The sequence below is a fragment of the Pterocles gutturalis genome, unplaced genomic scaffold (assembly GCF_000699245.1).
Source record: "Pterocles gutturalis isolate BGI_N339 unplaced genomic scaffold, ASM69924v1 scaffold18970, whole genome shotgun sequence".
In the NCBI taxonomy this organism is placed as follows: Eukaryota; Metazoa; Chordata; class Aves; order Pterocliformes; family Pteroclidae; genus Pterocles; species Pterocles gutturalis.
Genome location: NW_010143876.1, coordinates 93,659 through 104,432, shown reverse-complemented (window position 1 = coordinate 104,432; position 10,774 = coordinate 93,659).

Genomic DNA, 10,774 nt, shown 5'->3' with positions numbered 1-10,774 from the left:
TAGCCTGTGCCCAGGTACGCTAACTTGAACTTGGGAGAAGTTTTTCTGTAGTCTCTTGATAGCAGGTTATTGCTAGCTGTGTCTCTTACTGTGTGTAAAATCTACAGCAAAACTTAGTTTCACCTAGCAGCTTTGTAACGAAGTTGTAGATGTACTTGGCAGTAAATAGGAGGATGGTATTAAATGAGGAAAAGGTATCAAAAAGGTCAGATGCCTGGCTCATTAAAATCTGACACAGCAGACAGTCACTGCTGGAAAGGAGCGCCTCATAACAGAACTGTTGCTCAGAGGCTTTTGGGCTCATTGCTGTGATAATGCTTCAGCCTGTTCAGCTCGGGTGCTTCTTTAGCCTAGATGAGTGTCACATGGTCAGAGATCAAATAGGGGAAGAATAGATCAGCTCTCTACATGAGTTCATCTTGGAAAAGCTGCCACTCCAGTGCAGGATGCTGCTGAGCAATTCTTGGACAGGGTTAGTGAAAGGATGAGCAAGTTGTCCTCTAGTCTAACTTAGAACCAAAACTGTTGTTGACCCATTTGTTAGGAGGGATGTATATGGGCATGGCATTGTCATCTAGTGGATTTTTCCCTTTTGGCTATCAAAATAATGCTGTGTTTATGGTAATGAAAGTCTGCATAATAAGGCCAGTGTGTGAGATTTGTTTTGTGAAAGCTGTTGCACAAATGGTGGTCGTCTTGGTGTTTATTTTGCACTGACAGCACAAAATAAAATCACTGAACACGAGAAAATGAGTGGTCGTTTATCATCAGCAGGTTATGTTCTTGACAATTGGTCATCCAACAGCCTAGACTGAAGAAATGTTATCTGGTGTCGAATAAGGCTGCTCCAGCCTTCTAGGAGAAATTAGCAAAATCTTTTGGCATGGGAATGAAGTGCAGTGGAAAGCTCTAGCTGTGTGTTTGTTGATAAGTTTAGGAAGAAAACGTTGAATATTCTGTACACCTGAACTGCCATGCTTTCCAATGACTCTCAAGGCAGAGCCTGTGCAGACAGAAATGTGCACTGTATGTGCAAAAACAACAAGTGGGTGTGAGCTGGACCCTGTGTGCAGGCCTGGAGGCATCGTGGTGGCACAGCCCTGTCCTGGGGGAACAGACAAGGGCACAAGTGTGGGTTGTGCCAGCTCAGTGCCAGAGGCCCTACAAACCAGCAAAGACCAAAATTTATCAAATCTTCTTGACTTTTGTGTGATTTCAGCATTTGTGTCTCTGAGCTGGATGCCGAAAGCCGTGGCTGCTGAGTCTTGTAGGGAATTTGATCGATACAAATTCAAACCCAGCCTGCTTTGGACAAGGAGGTGGAGTCAGTAGCTCCAGACAGTGGCACGAGTGCCTTTTGCCCAAAGCTGAAACCAGCTCTGTGTGCCCATGCTACTGTTTAGCAATTTATTTTTTTTACCTTGTACATAGCTAAGTGGTGAAAAGGGGATTGGCTGCAGAATTGGGGGGGCAGGGGAGAAGGTATATTTTCTTCAGTGTCCCTTTCAAGTAACCATGGAAGCAAAACCATAGTAGGACAAAGAGGCTCCTTAGAGTTTTATCTTAAATTCATGCAGCACTTTTGGTGTTGATCCTATTTCCTTAAAACTCTTGAGACTTTTTTTTCCCTTCCTTAAGAGCAGATGGTAATACAATCTTCTGTTGGGAGGGCTGCAAGCTGGCCTTTGGTTTGTCTCCTCAAATCTCTAAGTGCTGTACATTTAACATGGCAAGTTAATAATGGCCTTCCAAGGTGCAGGAGCCAGGTAGAAAGAGCGTGATGAAAACAGCCTTGAATAGCTGTGTTGATTATGAGCTGCTGTGCTGTTTTAAAAAAACAAGACATGCACACAAAATGATTTTACAAAGTAATCTGTGGTAGTTTGGACCTTGGCATTTGTATTTCTGCCTCTGGAGGAGCACCTGAGTTGCACAGGCATTTCTCAGAGAAGGGAGAGGATACACGGGATTTTTCTTCCTTTCTCTGAAAAAGCATCCATGAGGCTAATTTCTTAAAAGGCCCCAGGCATGTGACTTATTGTATGAACTTTAAAATGGAAGACCTAAGAAGTACAGTCTCCGTGATGGAGTCATCAAGTGTGTTTCCACCTCAGTCATGCGTGCCATCTGTCAGATCCCCGGCAGTTGCTGTCGAGCACCGAAGTGACTATCTTCCACTTTCAGGCTGTAGCTGTGAATGATGCCTCCTTTCTCCTGCTGTCACCCAGACAGCCTTGCTTTTATAGCATCTACACAAATGGTTCCCACAGCTAACTGTTGGTGGTTTATCTTCTGGTATTAGTGTGTCTCCTGAAGTCACTTTTTTAAAAAAAAATTACAAGCACTGACTGGTAATTCTGGTACTGTCAAGTTTCCCCATGTTTTTGTGTGCCCTTCTAGCAGCTGGATTATTCAGCATTAGCCATGGCTACGGTGGCCATGTTGGCCACTTTGATATACATGAAAATTACATTAATTGATATAATAATTTATGTAATAGGTGACCAGTTATTTATGCATTTGATAGACAGAGCTACCTCTCTGACTTGAGACGTGTTTTTGCCAGGGTTGTTTAAGCTCTGAATTAACTTTGTAAACGAGCAAGGAGGGGCTGTGGGGAGCAGCCAGCAGGTCCTGGAGCTGGCTGGTGAATGCTTCTACGTAGGTCAGGAAATGACTTTTTATTAACAGCAAAAGAGCTTAGAATGGGACAGAAGTTTAAGTGAATGCTGGGATCCTTTATTTTCAATTCTGCTTTTCAGAGCTGTGCTGCACTACAACAGTTTGACTTCACTAAAACAGCTGCCAAAAAAGCCACAGCCCTGCTGAAACCAAAACTGCAGCTGATCTGCTTCGTACTTCAGCTGTCTGCTCATCTGGAGGCTGCTGGGTCTGGCTGCAGCACCCCTGCACTGGTAACATTCCAGTGGCTAACTGCTGCAGAACAGTTGTGCTCTCCAAGGCTGTAAGATAGCTCACTTCCCAATTACACAGAGCTGTGGGGGTTTGTTGGGAGTGGGGGGTGTTTATGTGTGGTCTGCAGGTGCCACGATGTGGGCTCAGCGTCTTTTTTTGTGGGGAACTCAGTGTCAGCCTGGTGATCATCCAGACTTGTTTACTTTGGCACACCATTCAGTTATTGCTCTGGTATAATTTTGTACCAGACCAGTGCTCTGGGCTTTTCATGCCCAGCAGAATTGCTGTGAACAGGGGTAGCAGGATACAGCTTGCAGCCATAAGCATATTTTATCTTTAAATAGAAGCACAGAAAAATCCATGAGTATTGATTTCTATTGGGAATAATTATTTTCCTTCAGATTGATTTTTTTTTTTCTTTTTTTTTCTTTATTGGGCTTCTTGAAGCATGTTAGATAATAATGTCTTTAAAGCAGGGATTTGATCCTGAAATATGTTTTTTGTTTTGCTTTATTTTTTCTGGATGAGTTTTCAGCCTTTAAAAGGGAGAACAGAAGTGTGCAGCTGTCTGCACTCATCATGCTTGCCACCTCCCTTTCCACACCATGTTTTTATACATGAAAGGCAGGGGCTCAAATTAAATTAACACCTGAAGGCTGTGCAGGAAGGATCCGCGAGCTGGCAGAGCCACAGCGTGCTCTCTTCAGATGTGAGCACTTCTGACTCCGTAAGCCCTAACAAACAGCCTCAGCGCCCAGCCTCTCCTCTAACGAAACCGCAGGATGAAAGCAGCAGCGATCAGCCGACGTTCGTGTGCTCTGGGGTATGAGTTTCTTGTGTTTTTAAGTATGTCAGCCTTTCCTAAACTGCTGCGGATCTGTCTGCCCTCGGAAGGAGCAGGCTGGGCTCTGGCTGGTTGCCCACAGGTGGTCAGACCCCCGAGTGCACCTCTGCTCTCTGAGCCCTGCTCGCTGCACAGTGAAGTCAAAGCACCCGGAGGTGCCTGGGTCTGGCACCAAGGGCTGTGCCCTGCTGGGGTCAGGCTGGGGGGGCACTGCCCCGCTCCCCCCTCTGCCCCGCAGCCCTGCCAACGCTGGTCCTGCGTTAGTCCGTGTGCCTTCACATCCACTGCGTTACTGCTGTTTGCCAGAGGCACGAGTCTTTCTGAAGTCTTTTGAATTGTAAAATCCATCTGTTATTGCAGATAATTATTGTAAATGCTGTAGCGAAGAACCGCGCTGGGTCTGCCTGCCAGCAGCAGGAGCCTGCTGGGCTGCTGCCGGCTGTTGCTCCTCTGCTCTGTGTCCCCTCGGTCACATAACACCAAACCCATTCCTCCGGCAAGTTGTTTTTCTAGCTCAGTTGTGTTGTTGTACTCTTAGCTTCCAGTTCTCCCTGCAGAGCTGCTGGATCCCTTTCTCTTTTACAACATTTCGCCATCAAAGACTGCATTAAGTGTGGAAGACATTCAACACATAAATCCAGACCCAGACTTCCAAGGAACCACTTTTTTCATAAGGGAGGAACCAGCACTTTATAGCTTTGAAATAAGATCAGAGATTAAATTTTGCAGGGCAGGCCTGTGTCTAGAAACGCCTACACATGACCACGTCCCTGCTGCTCACCAGATTTCACAGTCAGCTGAGATGTGGCAAGTATGAAATATTTCAGCCAGTACGAGCCACAGGCTGAGAGCACGTACACCGGCAGCGACTGCGACTCAGCCACCTCTGCGAGGGTGGCCGTCTGCGGCAACAGCAGCACGTGCCCCAGTCCCGACAGGGTGGTTTTATGTGTTGGGCTGTTTGTGGCAATGCTTTTATTCCAGATGCTAATTTTTACCCTCCCTTGAGCAGGTGAACATTTTGCCACTAGCTTCGGGGTGCCGGGGTTTACCCCAGGATAAGTGTTGTTCTGTTCTCATAGCTGTGAAGACTGCTTGGCTTCGTTGTGTTAGAGAAAATGGTCTTGTAAGAGAAAGTGAAATATCCTCTAATGATGAAATTAATGGACCATCTAACTCCCTCTACCTCTCCTTTATATTTTTTTCCTGTTCCCTAACCTATTTGCATTTTCCAATCCAATCTAAAACTGTGGTTTCTGTCTGTTGTTCAAACAGTACTTTAAAAATATTTGTCATAGTTGAAAGCAAAAAATATTTGTTTTAATGTTTGTGGTGGTGATGTGAATGCATGATTATTTGTATTACTTCTCTGGAAGTGCACATAAGAGGAGATAAAATACACTGCAAGGCTTCTTCCCCTGCCGCCCACCTCCCTCCCTTGTCAAATTGGGGATTTTCTGCTGCAGCACATCTGCCCGCCCCTGCAGGGACAGCAGAGGGGATGAAGGTCACTTTTGGGTGCTGTTTGGTCCCCGTTTCTGGCACAGGAAGCACAACTGGGAATTCAGGGTGCCTTAACTTTGAACTTCCAGACTTTCTGATGTGAGTGGGAACGTGCACATCCAACTTCAAAATGTTCTTTTCTATTAAAAAAAAAAAAAGTAGCCTGTTTTTATGTGAGTATTTAAATTTGTGTGGCTGTGGATCGCTGTGGTCCTGGGCTTGGCTGCAGCTTTTGGCAGGGACTCTGTTTATTCCCGTGTGTGTCCGTGTTGTCTCCCTTGTGCAGGAATCTGCGGTTCAAGGAAAAGGGACGTTGCCATTGCTTAACTTGAGGAAACTCTTGTTTTACTGGAGGCTTGACCAAGAGCCTTTTGAAATGAGATTTGCTTGGAGGACAGCTTCTCAGGAACAAATCACGTTAGTGCAGTTGTGTGTTGTTGCTCAGTGACTCTTTGATGCTTTTAGCCATATTGCTGCGTATTCCAGAGTGGCTGATGTGGTTGTGCTGCTCGTAAGGTATCTTTTGGGGAGCAAATTAAAATGGAATCACACTTACTTAGACTTTTTGTACTGGAGTAATTGCATTTTATGTACCGACGCTTCCAGTGGTTTGCTGTGTTCTGTTGGAGACAGGAGATAATGGGTTTGGGTTTTTTTTTCACAGCCAGGTGTTGTTCAGCCCCTGCCCATGAACACTTGCTCATATTTGGGTGGCCGACTTCCTTGTCCAGCCCTTGAGAAGTCTGTGCTGAATGTGATTTTGAAAAACCATAAAATGTCAGGTTTGTTGCTGTTCATAAATGTTTATTACCAATAGGCAGCTGGAAATGTTACATCTGAAAAGGTAGAAACACCTTGAATTTCAATAGGCTTACATTTTTGGGAAAAAAATTAAATGCTTCTTATTTTTTTCAGTTTACAGTTAAGCTAAAAATACACATAAAATAAATATTTTATTTATTATGTACAGTTTGTTTTTTACACGTTATGCAAGGGTATGACATGGAGTCTGCACTATGGACAGAAAAGTTGCAAGTAGAAAAGTACATAAAACTGTTTGTTTTTGCTTTTTGCTGTTCCTCTTTTCCCCCTGTTTCTCTAGGGGTGGCCATTACCACTCAACTGGCAAATGCCGAGGTCTCCACTCTGTCTGTACATATGCAAAATTCTTACAACATCTAAAAGCTCTTTTGCTTGGAAAAGGCCAACAAGTTTTTGACCAAAACTAAAATAAAGAAGGAGGAAAAAAAGCCTCACCTTTTTTAGCCCATGAAGTAAAATGGCATTTTCAAAATATGCTCAGGTATGAAACCATTTCTGTGATAGCTTTTTTTAATGAAGATTTAATTTGCTATGAAAATTGGATTTCTAAAAAAAGCTCTTTACAGAGTAAGCCCAGGTCTGTAGGACTTGCCATGTAGAAAAGAGAGTACTTCAGCATCTGCTACTGTCCTTTGCTTCTCGAAGATCCCTAGCCCTCTGCTTCCCAGACCCACCTTAGAAACACATTCAGTAGTTTTGAAATAAGACTGTACAATACCCAAAAAATAGCTTAGACCAAAAAGTGCCCCCGTGCTCGAAAACAACTACCTATAGTCAAAAGGCATTTCACTCTGTTGGCTCAAGGTGTCACAGTGTTCTGTTCGGAAACGCGCTCGCAGGCCAGCTCCTCGACTGAGCACGGCTTCTTCTAAGCACGTCGGTTCTTCTGGCCTTGGAGCTACTGCTGAGATGGAAATGATTTAAGTGGGGGGAAAAAAAATAAGCCATGCTGCAGGAGGACGTGCTGGCCAGGAGGAATGGGCTGCACTGTTCTGTAGCTGGTGAGCCCTGGACTGAGAAGGGTCTCATGTTGGGTGGATGTGGGTTTTGAGTGGTGGGTGGTTGGAGCTGGGTTAGAGGCTCTCTGCTGTTGGTTTGGTTGAGTTTTTTCTTTTGTTTTGCACATCTTGGAAAAAAAAAAAACCAAAGCAGGTAAGTGTTTCCCTGAAGCATAAAATCCTATCACATTTGGAAGATAAGGATCAAACCCTTCTGCCTTTTAAATATACTTTTCAGATAAACCATGTTCTCTTTTTAAAACAGTTGTTGTTGGTCATGAATTTATTCCAGAGCAGGAATTATTCTGGGTGGAGGCAATTATGTGAATCATATATAAATGATTTGTTTGTAAAAGCGTAATGGCCTGAAACGGGGAAAGAAGTGGTGTGAAAATGAAGTCGAATTCCATTATAAATGTTTAGAAAATATGTTAATGTGGTTAGCCTGGAGTGCTCCCGCCTCCTCCAAAAAAAGAAAAATAATCCAGTAAGGGATAGCTGTTAGGTTTCACATTACATGTTCACTGAACACTACAGATTATTTTGGAAACACTTTATTTTAGATGCTCCTCCAGTGAGCTGATTTATTATTCACTGTAGTCTCACCCATTCCAATTAATTTTGTCATGACATTAATGAGAGTCCCTGGTGCTCCCAGCACCCCCGGGCAGGCTGCAGCCAGCGGGGTGGATGGCCGCGCAGCCCCTCTGGCGAGGAGGAAGAGGTCCTTCCAGCGCGACCGCCCCCAAAACAGCTCCAGAGAGTTTTTACTTGGGTAACAGCTTTCATTAATTCTAGGCAGCCCTTGTGGTTTGGACGGTTTTGCTTATTTTTTGTCATTCTCTTTGACTGGGGGATTGCAAGGAAGGGGGATCCTGTTTCTTTGTCAATGAGCCTTGGAGGCTGCCCCGAGCTTTCTCGTGGGCGTGTCGGTGGAAAGCGTTGGCACGCTGCAGGATGGGTTAATGGGTTGAAGGAGAACTCAGCCAGAAATTAAACCCAAATTTCACCTCTTCCTGGTTAACTGAAATATGCTTTTCTTTGCGATTTTGGCCTTTTGAAAAGGAAAGCAGGAATACCAAAGCAAAGCTGAGAAGTCCCAAGGGAAGCGGGACGTACACTTAACGGTGTGAGAGCAGCAGGTGCTCACGTAGCTTAGCTGCTAGAAGACCCAGCAGTAAGTCAGATCCTTGCTTACACTATGAGTAACTGTCCAGATGGCCAGTGCAGATACCCAGTAGCTGCTCGTGTTCCTGGGAGGGAGCTGGGAATGCTCATGGTGCCCTTCCTGTGCACGTCACATCCCAGAGCTCCTGTAACTCAAACCAAAGACTTTTATCCCGCGTAAGCACTAAAGGGAAACAAATTGTACCTACAGAGAAATCAGAGCAAAGATCCCCCTCGCAGGGACACCGGAGACACTCTGCTGCTGTCCAGGAAAGGTTCCTCCAGCAGCCATCGCGTTGGGGACACTCGGCTGCCCGAGGTGTGTGCCTGGGAGCTGCCTTACCCCGCTCCTTGGGGCAGTTCTGCTCCAGCCGCAGCCTCCCTTTGCCCAGCGCATTGCGCACCCTCCTGTGACGCCCTGTCACCTCCATGGCTTGCTGCCCTTGCCGGTGATGGGGTGCAAAGTGAATCCTCAGGAGGTGATGACATTTGGTGACATTTTCCTATAGCCCTACGCCAGTATCCTGCTGTGTGCTGGGCTGCCCGTGGAACCTCCTCATGCTGAGAAGTCTGTTGCATTGACCAATTTTAACCTCTTTAAAAGGTAAGGTTTTACATTTATACATGAATATATTTATTTAAATACTCTTAATATTTACAATGGCTGTTTCTGCTAAAAATTATGTTACATGTACCAGGGGAAAAAGGATGAAACACAAATACAGTAAGGTGACATTCAGGGTGAGACAGAAATCACAAAAGCAAGGGTGTGAGAGTTCAGGCTTCCAGGGTGTGCAGCTCCTGCTCCCTGTCTACTGCAGAAGTCCCCTAAATTCCCTTAGTGGGAAACCACGCTAGTTTTCTACGTGGAAAACTATTGTAACAGACGTAGAGTTAAATCCTAACCTGAATTAGTTGTAAGAAAATAAAAGTACATACTACTACTACGAATATTAACTACTTCCTGTATATAGCGCCTTTAATTTGAAGGTCTGAAAGTGCTTATAAATAATGAACTAACCCCCCCGCGAGGTAGGTAAGTATTATTATCCCTATTTTACAGATGGGGAAACTGAGGCATTAGGCTAAGTGACTTGCCCAAGGTCACAGGTGAGTCAGTGGCAGAGCTGGGAATAGACCTCAGAGACCCTGTTCTCTGCTCCCGTGCTCTGGCGCTGTGCGTGCTTCCTCCGCAGGGACCACGTACACAACTGCTCCAGTATTTACATATGTACCAGGGGGTGAATCGTATACAAATGCAATTATTCAAATAGTCTGCAGAGATATCAGTTAATTTCTTGTTTCTGAAACAACTTCTTTAATCTCTGACCTGAGTACAAACACCTCCTAGCTCTATTTGATATTCTTAGCCCTGGATATTATTTGTTAAATTTTTAATTGGTGATCGTTTGTAGGTGTGCTGCTTTAAAAAGCCAAGTGAAAATGAGAAATAAAGCAACTTCAAGAGCAAGAAAGCTAAAGAAAGGGCAAGCGGTTGAGATCTGTTATTCCCAATTCCAAATTCCTTGCATATGTATGAGGGTGTTCCTGAAGCCCCCAGAATAAAGGCCGGGCATGTGCCAGTTGGAGCGCAGCTGTGCGTCTCAACCCCAGCCAAGGAAAAGTTGAGCTCCACACAGGAGGAGCTCGAGGTGTCCCATCCGCTGCTCCCCTGGCTGCTTGCACAGACAGCACAGGAGTAGTTCACGTCTCTCTTGAAGGAAAGAATAACTTTCACTGAAACATGTTTGCTTTTTGAGCAACTCAAAATGGAGAAATGCTAGTGAAATCTCAAATACTGTGGCTGCGAGTTCAAAAAAAATAGGTTTTGCTTGTAAAATGTATTTTTCACAAGACACTTTAATTTTCCTCCCCTGAAGCTCCTGTTTTAGAGTAGTAATAATAATAATAATTCACCAGCTGCTATAAAGTCTATTGCTACCAAAGGGGATGCATAGATGCAGTCAAACAGAATTTTGCCTGTTCGGGGACTGATCTGACAGTTTTGCAAACTCCTGGCCACAGGTATTAAGCACAGCCAAATCAAATCTGTGTGTCAAATTCCAAAGTCAGCTCAAACCAGCTCATAGCTGGGAACTAGGAAGTATCTGAGTCATGAAACAAATCCCAGGGGAGCCCGAGCCAAGCAGCCATCTGACGTACCTCTCACCTTTAGCATTATGTTATGGAGAGGTTTTTGCAGAGTGCGTTATCCATTGTGCCTTTCCCAAGTGGCAGTTCCTACCCCTGCCCTTTCAGGACACAGCAGGGGACCATGACTCACACAGTTTGCACAGAAGGGATTTATGCTGCCCGGTGTCATTTTCACATTTTTCGGGGGCCACCACTGCAGAGTTAATTGCGTTTCATTTTGTTATTTGTACCCGCTAATGTGGTGCTGCGTGTGAGTGACACAAGATAATCATCACCGGCAGCAGCGTGCATGCTCTCGTGGAAAACGTAAAAGCCTTTGTGCTCTCCAAGAATACGAACGTAGCTTCTCCCCCAGCCTCAACTCAGTCGA